The sequence below is a fragment of the Homarus americanus genome, unplaced genomic scaffold, assembly GCF_018991925.1.
Source record: "Homarus americanus isolate GMGI-L3 unplaced genomic scaffold, GMGI_Hamer_2.0 scaffold52357, whole genome shotgun sequence".
In the NCBI taxonomy this organism is placed as follows: domain Eukaryota; kingdom Metazoa; phylum Arthropoda; class Malacostraca; order Decapoda; family Nephropidae; genus Homarus; species Homarus americanus.
This window is the reverse complement of record NW_024727479.1, coordinates 36,110-52,468: the sequence shown is the minus strand read 5'-3', so window position 1 is coordinate 52,468 and position 16,359 is coordinate 36,110. Positions and strand designations below refer to the sequence as shown.

Below are 16,359 nucleotides of genomic sequence, written 5' to 3'. Positions count from 1 at the left end.
ATAAAGTACTTTCCTTGGTACTGGGGGGAGGGGTGAATGTGAGCTGATCAGTGTTATAATATTACCACGAACTAGTTTATTACTTAACCTCAACTAACTAATATTAACCTAACATAACTACCTGATGACAGTTAATTATTAATTAGTGTTACTATAACTACCTGGTGATAGTTTATTATTACTTAGTGTCACGATAACTCCCTGGTGATAGTTTATATTACTTAGTGTTCAGTTTATAATACAATAATAAGTAGATGTAATACAATTATTTAAAAGTGTATCAGTAGTAGAGTAAAGTTTGTTTTTCCAGATAATATTAAGTAAATAATAATTGTTTAAACTATGTGATGTTAGTTTATATTATTATATTAGGTAAAGTTGAGTTGTTCGTGGTAAGTTATTAACAGTGTTCATCGCCTCACTTGTAAACATTAAGTCGACCAAAATGTGTTAATTAAAATACAAACTTGGAGGATTTAATACTTCACTACGTCACTGTGAGTTGTTTATTAACTTATATATAGCCAAGGTGAACCGTGGTACTTTAGTAAGACGTGTTACCTGTCTAGTACAGTACTGTCTGTTGTACAGTACTGTCTGTTGCTGGGTAATGTGTGTCACTACCACCAGTTGTTGGTGCACATGGAGAGTGTAGGGACAGTGTCACTACTGTTGTTGTTAAAACAGACTCAGTCAGCCAGCGGCCTTACTTGATGGAGAGTCACCACCAACACATGTTACCAGAAGCAACACCAGCTGAGTCACCACCAACACATGTTACCAGAAGCAACACCCACTAACACCAGCTGAGTCACCACCAACACATGTTACCAGAAGCAACACCCACTACTGCAACACTTAACACCAGCAGCTGAGTCACCACCAACACATGTTACCAGAAGCAACACCAACACTAACACCAGCTGAGTCACCACCAACACATGTTACCAGAAGCAACACCCACTACTGCAACACTTAACACCAGCTGAGAGTCACTGAGTCACCACCAACACGTGTTACCAGAAGCAACACCCACTACTGCAACATTTAACACCAGTTGAGAGTCACTGATCACCACCAACACGTGTTACCAGAAGCAACACCCACTACTGCAACACTTAACACCAGCTGAGAGTCACTGATCATTCTACTCAACACGTGTTACCAGAAGCAACACCCACTACTGCAACACTTAACACCAGCTGAGTCAAAATTGAGTCACTACTCATCACATGTTACCAGAAGCAACACCACTTCTGCAACACTTAACACCAGCTGAGACTCACTGAGTCACCACTACCACATGTTACCAGAAGCAACACCATTGCAACACTTAACACCAGCTGAGAGAGTCACTGGAGTCACCACCAACACACATGTTACCAGAAGCAACACTCCACTTCTGCAACACTTAACACCAGCTGAGAGTCACTGAGTCACCACCAACACATGTTACCAGAAGCAACACCCACTACTGCAACACTTAACACCCGCTGAGAGTCACTGAGTCACCACCAACACATGTTACCAGAAGCAACAACCACTACTGCAACACTTAACACCAGCTGAGTCACCACCAACACATGTTACCAGAAGCAACACCCACTACTGCAACACTTAACACCCGCTGAGAGTCACTGAGTCACCACCAACACATGTTACCAGAAGCAACAACCACTACTGCAACACTTAACACCAGCTGAGTCACCACCAACACATGTTACCAGAAGCAACACCCACTACTGCAACACTTAACACCCGCTGAGAGTCACTGAGTCACCACCAACACATGTTACCAGAAGCAACAACCACTACTGCAACACTTAACACCAGCTGAGTCACCACCAACACATGTTACCAGAAGCAACACCCACTACTGCAACACTTAACACCCGCTGAGAGTCACTGAGTCACCACCAACACATGTTACCAGAAGCAACAACCACTACTGCAACACTTAACACCAGCTGAGTCACCACCAACACATGTTACCAGAAGCAACACCCACTACTGCAACACTTAACACCCGCTGAGAGTCACTGAGTCACCACCAACACATGTTACCAGAAGCAACACCCACTACTGCAACACTTAACACCTGCTCAATATCAAACAAGTTTAAAAACGTTTTAATTTCACTGTTTTGTAGTGAACACTGTCCCAGTTATGTAAAATGTGTTAAAACTTGGTTATTTCTAAATTAAATGTGACGTAGCTTAACCTAACCTAACCTAACCATATTTGATAAGTAATGCAAGTGGCAGAAGTATTGTTAGAAGACCTTGCCATCCTAAACAAACAAACCTGACCTAACCTAACCTAACCTAACCTAACCTAACCTAACCTAACCTAACCTTCCGGAACCCCCGGCATATTAAACAGAAAGAACTTCCTATTATATGGTGTAATTTGACGTTTTTGGTGGACCTGAGAGCAGCCGCCTGATCTGTGTGGCTCATAAACCTACACTGGTGACTGGCGTTGAGTGGAGATGATTGGCTGTGTACCGCCGCATCACCACCGAGAAAGACAAGTGATGTGCGCCAGACAAAGTAGTTCTCGCCTAGTCACCTAATTATCTACCAAACGAAGCAATTACCCTAAAAATTATTATTATATCAGAACTTATTGATGAAAATATAATATTGTACAGTATAGTTAATATGACTTACAATCTTGAGACAGCAATAGTTGGAGGTAGTGAACTGCTGCCTCTCACCCCTCCACCTGGTGTAACACAACACACTATGTGAAATATTACTTATAGTACATTTTGTTTCTCCATTTAGTTGTCTCTCTGTCTATAGTTGTCCACCTGTCAATAGGCCCAAATTCAGGACGGTAGTTTGAGCCTGGGATTTGAGCTCGACTCGGGTTTGCGAATCGGGATTCCTTGAGCCTAGATTTCTTCCAGTGGATTATTACCCATATTCAGAACATCGGCTTGAACCCCGGATCTGGTAATCTGTTCCGTTTTTTTCTTCAGTTACGAGCAAAGTTACTTTTATTATTATAATTATGGTCAAATTATAATGATTTATGGTACTGTGTTACAACCTGGCTGTGATGTCAGATGATAACAAAGAAATTCATAGAGGAAGAACAATTATATACAATTGTTGACATAATCCAGGACCGGCATCAATATTCATTACCAAAACAAGATGAATCAATACTGGGCGTAGTAACCCGGCTAGGTTTGGTTAGGTTAGGTTTTTTCTCTCAACATTGATTCAATTATACAGTAAAGCCTCTGTTAACAAGTAGCATCCTGTGTACCGTGGGCTGGTGTCTTGCCCACAGTGTGGATGTGGGTCACACTATAATAACCCATTATAGTACATCCTTCTTTCCTCACACTGTTGAATGCTCTGCCTTCTTCTGTGTTTCCATACAATCTGTCTCACTCTAAACAAGATGCTTCTCTGGCGGTGTACATTGATATAACCTTTGGCCGGGTGGGTTGGTGACCTGTGGCCGGGTGGGTTGGTGACCTGTGGCCGGGTGGGTTGGTGACCTGTGGCCGGGTGGGTTGGTGACCTGTGGCCGGGTGGGTTGGTGACCTGTGGCCGGGTGGGTTGGTGACCTGTGGCCGGGTGGGTTGGTGACCCAGGTCGGTGGTGACCTGTGGCCGGGTGGCTGGCTGTGGCCGGTGGGTTGGTGACCTGTGGCCGGGTGGGTTGGTGACCTGTGGCCGGTGGGTTGGTGACCTGTGGCGGGTGGGCTGGTGACCTGTGGCGGGTGGGCTGGTGACCTGTGGCCGGGTGGGCTGGTGACCTGTGGCGGGGTGGGCTGGTGACCTGTGGCCGGGTGGGCTGGTGACCTGTGGCCGGGTGGGCTGGGACCTGTGGCCGCGGGCTGGTGACCCAGGCCGGGTGGGCTGGTGACCTGTGGCCGGGTGGGCTGGTCACCTGTGGCCGGAGTCGGCTGGTGACCTGTGGCCGGGTCGGCTGGTGACCTGTGGCCGGGTCGGCTGGTGACCTGTGGCCGGGTGGGTTGGTGACCTGTGGCCCGTGACCTGTGGCCGGGCTGGTGACCTGTGGCCGGGTCGGTTGGTGACCTGTGGCCGGGTGGGTTGGTGACCTGTGGCTTGTTGGACTATTACCCATAAAAAAAAATATATAAATATACAGTGGGGTATGCTATAACGAATCTAATTGGTTCTAGAACCTTGTTCGTTATAGGATTCGCTCGTTCCAGGCCCCCAAATACAACCACTTAACACTGAAAAATATAATATAAAATTGTAAAAATTGTAAAAAAGTGCATGCATATGCATCTAAACCCCTGAAATAAAGACTATCATTAATACTTGTAATAAAAATCAATAAATTAGTGAGAAAATTTTTTTTTAAATAATGTTCGTTGTAGCAGTTTCGTTCGTTATAGCATTCTCAATTTTATAGGTAAAACCGTTTGTTATAGGAATATTCGTAGTAGGATCCGTTCGTTATAGCATACCCCACTGTATATATAGCCTGTGTTCCGGCTTATGAATGTCTTCACATAACCTAACCTAACCATTCTTCATTAAAACTTAAATATTCACAATTTCCTTCAATCAACAACTCTTCACTGACTTACTGTGCAGTGAGAGTAGAATGGGTGAAGCTTTTATCCCTCACAACTCTTAAAAGATATTCAGAAATATATTCATTATGCACAATACACTAATTGATATGTGTATATTACATAACTGTAAACGCCTTGGTTAAGGTCGTTCAGGTGACGGGCAAGTCGAAGGGAATGATTGAAACTCTCCTTTTGACTCATTCAATATTTATTGATGTGCTCAAAACCTACAGAGGAGATGTTCATAATATTACATGGTGGTCCATCTGATACATAATGAGTTAGTCTCACACAATTTTTTCTTAATTACTATTTATTAAACATAGTGACATAACACAAAGTTCATAACTCTAGTAATCTTAGTTATGCTTCATTCTGCATTGTCTTATTACTCCAGATAAGGCAGAAACGAGTAGGTGTAATTAGTCAACAATATTTCAGTACCGAGGGGTATGTCATCACTTGGCTGTACTTACAAGTGCAGGTCAATGCAGATCAGTATGTTGTTCCAAGAGACAACAGTACTGAGTAAATTGTCCCAACACAAATTCTCAGACAGGATTATGAGTCGGTGTTCATCAGTGCCAGCAGAAGGCTGGTCTTCACAGCCTCACGAGAGTGAGCGATCTGTCTCATGGCGGGGCGGGCACCACCACCACCCGCCGAAGACAGTCCACTCAGCAGAGCCAGGACTTGTCTGTAAACACTTCTACATCTGGCAAGGTCACGGGTCAAAAGATTTAATGGCATCACACGCCAGCACTGTAGCTGAAGCCATCGGCAATAACAGTCATTATTCTAATTTTTATACAATTTGTTGCTTGTCACTGTTTAAGATGGAGGAGACAACCACCTCGTTACAGCCTCATGGATCGTTAAAGTTGATGGTAGTTAAGATCTTTGTGTCGTCCAATTGAGGTGGGGGTAATTATATAGGACTAACCCAAGAGCAAAATGGATTGATAACTATTATAAAAACGTCAGATTTTCATTGTTATATTATAGTGAACACTGTTTGTGGTAATGTTAGTAAATGGATGTTTTTTAAATAAACGCTGCTTAACATTTGTGGTTATGAAGGACAAACCTAACCAAACAAACCTACCTAACCTAACTTCCCCGGTATATTAAACAGATAAAACTTACTATACGGTGATATTTGAGACATTTTCTGGATGTGAGATGATACAGCAGCATTGGCACTATGGCCGGTTAGTCCCATATATTAACCAAGGTGGGATTTTGGGTCATTTTTATTTTGGGAAAGATTCTTTTATTTAATTGAAGTAAAAAAATTTTTGAGGAAGTATTTGGTTCTTTTTTTATTTAATTGAAGTAAAAGAAATTGGTTATAAGAATGTGGTACTTTTTATTTATGGTTAAATTACAGTTTGTAGTAAAAAATTAGCTTTTGAGACATTTTGGGAACTTTACTGTAAAATTTCAGGTTATTATTTTTGTCACTATTTGGTGGGATCCTAATCTAACCAAATCATGTCTTCGATGGTATTTTAATTCTCTGGGAAAGGAAAAATCACAAGACGCTTCACAATATCGACGTTTATAGATAATTAAACCCTTATGGCAGTGGGATATAACTTATGAATTTACCAGGTGTTATCCATTAGTGACTAGTAAGTGGTATTAAGAAAGTTGTTGACCAGAGTTAACTTGTGGTCCTTCTGCAGCTCTTCACAGTCTGCTTGGTTCTTGGTTTCCCGAAATAACTTGGCGTCATCAGCAAACATTTGTATGGAGGAGTGTACAACGTCAGGCATGTCATTATGAAACAAACAAACAACAGCGGGCCAATACACTGCCCTGTGGTACCCCGCTTGTGACAGGTACGGATGACGATTTCGTGCCATTAATCACCACACACTGCTTGCGGTCATGGAGAAAGTCTTCTATCCACGCTAGGACATTTCCCCGAATTCCGTACCCTTCCAGTTTGATTTTCAGCCTTTCTTGGGGTACACTGTCGAAAGCCTTGGCAAAATCTAGGTAAATATTGTTTATATTACCACCCCATCCAGAATATGGCTCCAAATATCCAATACCTTGAGCAATTGTGTTAAGCAGGAGCGCCCCCGCATAAGACCGTGTTGGCAATCCTTTACAAGGTTGTTTCGTCTCCAACATGTTGGAACAAAAAATTATCTGAGTTTCTACAAAAAGAGTAACAGGGTTATTTTGTTTACAGTTTACGGCTCCAATTGGTTGTTACTGTGGTGTTAAGACAACTACCATATTGCTGCCTCGCTGATCGTGGTTAATGAAGTTCCTCGTGTCATTCGTCGAGGTAAGATTTTCTAAAGTGTTTCTTTATTTTCTTTAATAAGTGTTATGGAAATTTCTTAATTTAACCATAATATTGTATTTAAATGTTTGAAGATTTAATGAGTTCCTGTATAATATAATACTGTACAGTACTGTATACATATTATATAATATTACTGCCCAGAGTAATTAATTTATTAGTTGTTAAAATGTTATTCATTCCAGGACGGTGACGTGAAGATGTAAGATATGGGCCACAAGACGAAGGTTTGTTTTGGTTAACAGGTCTCCTGCTGCACCACATTGGAAACCTTCTGCTATAACATAAGGTACAGTACAGTGTATATCTTTGTGGTTTTAGTTTTTATTAAGGATCTGGGATCACCGTTTAAAAATTCAACTAATTGTGTTAATGACCTTTGAAATAATTAGATATTTTAAGTAGATTACACTGTGCCTGTAAGTTTTAAAAGGCCTTTATGGATGGTCTTAAATATGTTGACCATCTTTATTGTATGAAGTCAGTTTCACGTTGTCAAAATATTTGTCACATATGCCTGATGTAATACCTTTGTCTTCAGCACTTTGGGTAAAAAGAAATAGTTTAAATATCCTACAAAGGTACAGGGTACTACTTTACCTGATTTTAAATCTGGGTTCACAAATTAGTTATTGTGTTAATGACTTTTTGAAACAATTAGATATTTAAAGTAGATTACTTAGGCTTTGCCAGTATTTTTTAAAAGGCCTTCATATATGTTTTAAAAATTTAGACTATTGGGGTGTCGACTGCATGGAAAAGCCAAGAAACTTTACAAACAAATGGGGTATTTTATTTGGGTTAAGTTATACTAATATATATTTTTTTGGCATCAATCTTGCCATAGATTAATGCTGTACTGTATAAAAGGTAAATAATTATTGTACTTTTAGGAACATTCCACAACAATAATGATGATAGTTCAAGTTAGTGATCAAATATTACAAGTTATACTTACTGCTGTGAGTATTGTCCAGTGAATTGTTCTTATAATGGACTTGTTCCACATAAATAAAGGTTCATATAGGTGGATAGTGGAGTGTTGACCCACGTTCGGTTAAGGTTGTCACCAGGGAGGGTCACTAAAATATCTTCAGTGGTCCCTCCATTAACCAACACTATTGGTTCCACGGAGTCGTTCGTTAACTGAATCTATATACTGTAGTGTTATATATTAATAAAATATTAATAAATAAACTTAAAATGGTTAAACACCAAATGTTATTGTTTAAATTTATTTTAGTGAAATTGTAAATGCTGTCAAGCTATTCGGTTCTCCAGCCACTGACTTAAGTTTAGTTTAATATTAATATATATCTATTAGCGGGAATTTAATCAATAATAAAACATTATAATTAAAGTATAATTTATTTATATTATGTAATATTTATTAACCCTTTGGATGCGGCATGCGGGTAAACCCGCACAAAATATTATATTAATTAAATGCGACAAGCGGGGATATCCCACGGCCTTGAAAAAACTTCCCCAAATGAGACTACATGCGGACATATTATGTATTGAGGTATAGGAGTATTTCCTGAATGCAATATAGCTTATTTTTGTACTATTTTGTTTGATATTATCTGAATATGTAATACATATCTAAATTTGCTGTTTAGTAACCAAATTGATTAAATTTATTTGCCATATACCAGACATTGATTTATACCAATTTCCTGCATTTTTGGGTATAAATGTCATTTTTTCTCTAAAATTTGCACACATATGTGAATTTTTGTTCCAGATTTGGAAAATATACTAAAAGTTCTCTAGGAAAAACATATAGAAAATGTGATTATATGAAATTCATTTTTGGCAGGATAATTGACACTTTTCAGGAACCGGCGCGAAATTTAATTACGCACCTAAAGGGTTAATAAAATACTTTTATTATAGTTTAATAATGAAAACTTGTAGTTACTGAAAGATAAGAGAGAGAATCGGACAAGATGTAGCAGGTCAACATCAACCAACGTGGCCGTCTTGTTTATTGTTGTTAATTTTGTGAGTACCGTCAACCCTCGCTTTACGCGGTCCCACATTCCGCGTTTCCACGTTTACACAGTGCCCTGCCAGAACCCAGGATGCTCACATTCCGCGGTGGGTGTACCCCTTTACACGGGTGAAGTATAATGTTTTTATTTAGCTCATAAAGTTCATACAATTTATCCGGCCAGAATATAATTTACATTGCTGGAATTCTTACAATTTGATGATCATTTTGAATATAAACATCATAGATTTTGTATTAGACATACAAATTTTAGATATAATGTTTACTCTGAGTAAATATGTTATATTTTGTGCAAAATATATGACATTTGTATTCAAAATATTCCTGGTATTTCAAGGAATCCAGCAATGTCAATTATATTATCCTAACTTTAATCTGAGGTATTATTTATTACTAAATGTTAAAATCTAGTTTTTTCACCCAACCTTTCTCTTGAAGGGAGGATTGGTGGGGGGTGGGGGGAGGGTTGGGACGGACCGACCATCTGGCCCGGTTGGAAGAGGGGGGGGAGGCAAGGTGGGGTACTTTCATTGACAGATAGTGTCGTGAAGAACATTTTTTTTTTTATTAACTGAAGATATTTGTTTTAGCTCATAAAATTCATACAAATTACCCAGCCAGAATATAATTTACATTGCTGGAATTCTTACAATTTGATGATCATTTTGAATATAAACATCATAGATTTTGCATTAGACATACAAATTTTAGATATAATGTTTACTCTGAGTAAATACAGTGGGGCATGCTATAACGAATCTAATTGGTTCTAGAACCTTGTTCGTTATAGCATTCGTTCGTTATAGGATTAATCCGTTCCAGGCCCCCAAATACAACCACTTAACACTGAAAAATATAATAAAATTGTAAAAATTGTAAAAAAGTGCATAAATATGCATCTAAACCCCTGAAATAAAGAATATCATTAATACTTGTTATAAAAAACAATAAATTATTAAAAAAAAATTAAAATTTTAAATAATGTTCGTTGTAGGAGTTTCGTTCGTTATAGCATTCTCAATTTTATAGGTAAAACCGTTTGTTATAGGAATATTCGTAGTAGGATCCGTTCGTTATAGCGTACCCCACTGTATGCTATATTTTGTGCAAAATATATGACATTTGTATTCAAAATATTCCTGGTCTTTCAAGGAATCCAGCAATGTCAATTATATTATCCTAGCTTTAGTTTGAGGTATTATTTATTACTATACCTGGTTTTCCCCCCAAAATTTCTCAGAGAGGGAAGAGCCAGCGAGTGTAGTGTGAGAAGAGGGGGAGGGAGTTGAGTCCATTATTTGAATGGACATTAACTTAGCGACTGTATTTCTCTATTTCTCTTAAGTATTAATTGTGTGCATGTACCTGTATGATATATATGGACACAAAGTAGCACCTTCAGCTGTATATTGTTATATTACTATTATTAATTATGTATAGTAAAGTATTACAGAACATGTATTAATTCTATGTAATATTCTATTTATTGTGCACCATATTATGTATATAAATTATCACATTTATACTTTATGTATTCAGCTTGTGAATGCTGGCATCTGTACAGGCCAGCGCGTAGTAATACATAGATAGATGTAGAGGTAGTTAAGACCGAGTCCTGGTGGCGTGCCCACAGGCTTCCTGTGTCCTACTGTAATATATCTCCCGTACGAGAATAGAACCTACTTTTAAAGACAACAAGTGTTTGTATATACCCTCAGTAATATAAAACATTCTTTGGGTATCTGGCAATACGCTAGATGGCGCAGTGAGTATTTCTCAGTGAGATACAGTGGACCAAGCCTTCCCCGGACTCTGTTTATGGCGTCTCTTCCACTTCAGCCGACAGCAAGACTACTACAAGCCTCTAGACTAACAGTGTTGTGAAGTGCTATGCTGTGTACAGTGCTGTGCTGTGAAGTGAAGTGTTTTGTGAAGTGTTGTGCTGTGTATTTTAGTCATAATTGTCTGTGCAAGTTGCGGTCAGCTGACTAAGGGAGCGACCCGACAGTACGTGCTCTCCCATCTCTGGTCTGAGGGTGACTGAGGAGCTAGCCGACGCTGGCCACTCGCTCCTATGTCTGGCAGCGCGCCAAGTCTCTCCCCTCCCGCCAGGCACACACACACACACACGCATTCACCTTATATTTCTGGTGACTTACTTGAGACTTCTGTAATTCTGTGCATAGATTACGAGGGGCTGACCCGATCTTTTGCACAGATAGAGTACAGAAGCAGTCGGCATGTCTCACAGGGATCAAAACGATACCCTGGACGATGGGGTTACGAGTTTTAGTGTGGGAGACCTCTCCCCACCCATGCTCACACCCCACACTCCCCACAGTGATAACGCCGAGTCACCCACAGAATCTCCTCGCTCGTCGCGAGCCAGCTCTCCTGCGATGCATGCGTCCACAGATCTCCTTCAACTGATAAAGTGGATGGAAACTTCTCGACGCCGGGACGATATTGCAAGGAGAGAAGAGGAAGAAATTAGGTACAAAGAGTCTGAAAGACGACGCCACAAAGAGGAACAAACACGCAGAGAACTCGAAGACATACGTAGACATGAGGATGACCTTAGAAGACAGGAGGATCAAGCCAGATTTGAAGCTTTAATTTCTCTGTTAGCCTCCCCACAACGTTCTACCGTACAAGATTCGTCTGCTACAACTGATGTTGATGCGACTAGAGGTACTGGTACCTCATTTCCCAGAGTCGGAACAACACCTCAAAAGGCTGCAGTACAGACGCCTCCCTCTCTGATGTCTGACGCTTCTTATCAGATGTTTCGGGAATGGCGTCGACGTTGGCAAGACTACGCAACAATGGTTGACTTGTCCAGTTTATCACAGCCGAAACAAATGATCCAGCTTCGTATGTGCTTGTCCTTAGAGACACAACGTACTCTCGAGCACACACTTCAAGTGCCTCCTACGACAACTCTGACGGTAGAGGCCGTGCTCGACAAGTTGCAGGAACACGTCAAGGGACAGCGCAACGAAGCACTCAGGAGAAGACAACTCCTACAATGTAAACAGCTTGAGGGAGAATCTTTTGACGCATTTTTTGTAAGGCTCAAAAGGTGTTCAGAGGAAGTAGATGTTTGTCCCGGACATTCTCAAGTCTGTGAAGAGACACAACTTAAGACAATTATCTTAACGGGTGTCCGAGATGAAGAGCTAGTTCAGCGTCTCATTTCCCTCGACCCCACTTCCTCCCTTCAAGATGTTGTTACGAAATGTCGAGCGTACGAGGCCGCCAGGTGTGCGACTTCAGCTTTACGCTCACAGCCTGACCAGGTGAGGGCGGTGTCTTCCTACAGAAAGGGTAAGAAGCAGCAAGGTAACCCCACCCCTCACCCTCCAGCCACACCTTCAGCAGCAGCTTTGTGTAACAGCTGTGCGAGACAGCATAATGCCTCCTAGTGCCCAGCTGCTCAAAGCGTGTGCAGAAGTTGCGACCGCCAGGGTCACTGGGCTTATACAGTCAAGTGCCCTGCTAGCAAAGTTCAGTGCAGACTTTGTGGTCGTGTGGGCCATTATGACAAATGTTGTCGTAAGAAGACACAGAAAGGACACCACCAAGGATCCAAGAAGTCATCCTTAGGTAGTGCTGGCGCGCCCCCTCCTTCTGGCAAGCATCAAGACGCTGTGTCCAGTCGTTCCTGCCGTCGTGTACGTAGTTCCACAGACACGACGCCCCAGCACATCAATGTCGTCATTTCTTACGGTAACTCGTCATCCAGTCTTCAGATGTTACCTGACACCGGTGCTGACGTCTCAGTAATTGGTCCACAACACTTAGCAAGTTTGGGAATACCCCGGAGCAACCTACAGCCCCCTCCTCAGACAACGAAACTGACAGCTGATGGTTCCAAGATGGCTCCAGCGTTGGGATCTTTCTGGGCTACCCTTACCTTTGGTAAGCAGTCTTGCTCAGCCCGGATTGATGTTCATAATGGTATCCCGACTCCGCTCTTATCATATGGCCATTGTCAAGAGTTGGCCATTATTTCCAAGGAATTCCCTAAACCTATCTTAAAGGTCACCCATGTCAACAGGTTGAAGGAATTCCCTATCTCTACTAACACGTCCCCTTCTGACGCAAGAGCTTACCTTCTCAAGGAGTTTGCTGACGTGTTGGTTAATAAGAAATCTTTAGGATCCACACCACTGAAGCCGATGGTGGGTCCACCTATGAAGATTCATCTTAAGGATGGTGCTACACCTTTTGCCATCCACACCCCTCGTTTGATTCCTCACGCCTACAAGGAGCTAGTTAGACAAGAACTTGACTCCATGGTTGCTCAGGGAATCATCAAACCGGCCGGAGACGAACCTTCACCTTGGTGCCACCCTCTCGTCCCCGTCGCCAAACCTCGTGGTGGAGTACGGATCACCACCGATCTGTCAAAACTTAACCAACAAGTTTCCCGTCCGGCCCACCCTTCACCCACACCCTTCGCAGCTGTTCGAAGTGTGGACCCGAACATAGGTATTGTGTTGGAAAAAGTGGAGTTTGGGGGTCAGCTGGTCTCTATTTCATTTAATCCCATATGTTATGTTATTCACTTTACGCGTTTCTCACTTTCCGCGGTACCCTGTGGGTTACATTAACCGCGTAAAGTGAGGGTTGACTGTAAATGTTAATTTGTGGGCCTTCCTCCCTCCCTCGTGGTAAGTTAACATTATGTACAGTGGTCCCTCGGTTAACGAGATTTCGGTTAACGAGTTACCTTCCATAAGATTCTTAACTTTGGTTAACGAGCAATCCCTCGATTAACGAGTTTCTTACGAACCGACCTCCACATGTTTTAGCTTGCATTTTGCGGTCCACCAACTGTAGTATTAGTCCGCCAATACAGTAATCGGTTCTAGGGCTTAAATTCCTTACCCTTTTAGTAAATATCAAGAAGTTTATACTATTCAATAATTTTAAAAGTTTATATTAAATTTTTTAGTCATTTTAACAGTTATTGAACATAGTTGAAGGTAATGAAACTAGTTTGTGGCACGCCATCCAGCCTCTCAACACACCATACAGGCATCAGTCTTTGTGTCTTTTCAGTGGAGGTAACATCTTGCTTGAGACTCTCTCCGACTAAATGCTTTTTTCTGTGTTTACAAGCAAATTATTGGTCATTTTGAAATTTATTTTACATATTGACAATATATAATGCAGTGCAGTGTTGATTTAAAGAAAATAATCTTGAATCACACCAAGAGAACTAAAATTTTATGGGTGAAATGGCGCCATGGGGTGACTTCTCTTCCACCCCAATGCCTTCTCTTCTCCCTTCTCCTCCACCCTCATTCTAATTCCCATCATCATCATCATCATCCAGGAGCCTTCTACATACACACCTCAAAATAAGTGTACTTTACTACCTTTTTTGTTGACTTTAGGCTATTTTCGGTGAGCTGGAACCAATTACCCAAAAACCTATTGAAACAATGGTTTCGGTTAACGAGTTTTTCGGTTAACGAGTTTTTCGGTTAACGAGCAACCTTGTAGAACGGATTGAGCTCGTTAACCGAGGGACCACTGTATGTATGTATGGCCGTGTTAAGGTAATAACTAAGATACAGTACAACTAACGTGGTCGTCTTGTTTATTTTTTGTTAATTTTGTTAGTCAATGTAAAGGAAATAAATGTTTTACAGTAAAAGTCCAAAAATCCGGACCACCCGAGAATCCAGGCTTTTCGAAAACTCAATTTTTTTTTTTTTTTTAACTGGCTTTTGTGTGTATGTGCGCATGCGTGAGCGCCACAGCTGCACAGCGACAACAAGCAACCACGCGCGGTCGCCACTTTAAAACGAGCAATCAAACTGTGACAATGTATGTAATTTGGAGTCCTACTCTTTTCTTTTACAGAGTATACTGTACAAGCCCATAATAATGGCTCCTACAGTTGATAAACTTCGTTGTGTGAAGAGAAAGAAGAACACGTTGAAATTGAATGACAAACTTGAAATAATTAAAAAACTAGAACGTGGTGTGAGAAGTACTGTTTTAATGGAAACATACGACATTGGAAAGTCTACAATTTATGATATAAAAAAGGCAAAGAATAAAATTTGAATTCACAGCTTTTTCTTTAAAACTGCTCGTTTTGATAACTGAAGCATGCTATATTTGCTAATGAATAAACTATCAAAATGTACCTGTTCATCTCTTCTTTATTCTTCCTTAAATTTGAATTTTAAAAGTACTGCCTGAGAATCCGGAAAATCCGAAAATCCGGACCGACCTAATCCCCAAGCAGTCCGGATTTTTGGACTTCTACTGTATGTTATGTCGTTGATATCAACATACGGTAGAATGTTTTAGTTAAAGGTTGGTTAACCGAGATGGGCCGAGTTAGAGGCACAGCGGTCATACTATAATAACCAGTCATAGTACATCCTTCTTTACTCACACAGCCAAACTGTGTCTGAATGGATGTGGGTCACACTATAATAACCCGTTATAGTACATCCTTCTTTACTCACACAGCCAAACTGTGTCTGTATGGATGTGGGTCACACTATAATAACCCGTTATAGTACATCCTTCTTTCCTCACACTGTGGAATGCTCTGCCTTCTTCTGTGTTTCCATACTCATACAATCTGTCTCACTTGAAAAAGCTGGTTTTCAGGCATCTTCACGGTGTAGATTAATATAACCTTTTTATTTTGTATTTTTATTTTATTTTTACTCTTATTTTACACAAATATATTTTGTCACTTGTAGTTTTCATTTATAAATTGTACTTTTATAAGAATATTATTTAAGGCAAAATATTTTCTTTCAGATATTGTGATGTCACATCTCAAGACCAAGTGTAACTAAGTAGAAGTTCACAATGTCAAGCAGAGATAAAAAGTTCTCCTGTGAGGAATGTGGCAAACAGTTTGGCTTCGAGTCTACTCTTCAGAGACATTTACTTGTACACAATGGTGTGAAGGAGTTTGAATGTGAGGAATGTGGGAAATGTTTCTCCCAGAAGAGTGATCTCAAGAGACACATTCATGGACACAATGGTGTGAAGGAGTTTGAATGTGAGGAATGTGGGAAATGTTTCTCCCATAAGGGTCATCTCAAGACACACATTCTTGTACACATTGGTGTGAAGGAGTTTGAATGTGAGGAATGTGGGAAATGTTTCTCCCACAAGAGTACTCTCAAGACACACATTCTTGGACACAGTGGTGTGAAGGAGTTTGAATGTGAGGAATGTGGGAAATATTTCTCCCGGAAGAGTACTCTCAAGACACACATTCTTGGACACAGTGGTGTGAAGGAGTTTGAATGTGAGGAATGTGGGAAATGTTTCTCCCAGAATAGTAATCTCAAGACACACATTCTTGTACACAATGGTGTGAAGGAGTTTGAATGTGAGGAATGTGGGAAATGTTTCTCCCATAAGGGTTATCTCAAGACACACATTCTTGTACACAATGGTG

At 40.7% G+C, this 16,359-nt stretch overlaps 1 long non-coding RNA gene across 1 annotated transcript; it reads left to right on the top strand.

The window, feature by feature from the left end:
* The first annotated feature begins 385 nt into the window (after positions 1-385).
* On the top strand, positions 386-15,939 carry LOC121865866. The gene is made up of 4 exons (XR_006088844.1): positions 386-497; positions 6,776-6,874; positions 7,078-7,181; positions 15,708-15,939. It is a non-coding gene; the product is annotated as an uncharacterized LOC121865866 (long non-coding RNA).
* The last annotated feature ends 420 nt before the right edge of the window (positions 15,940-16,359 follow it).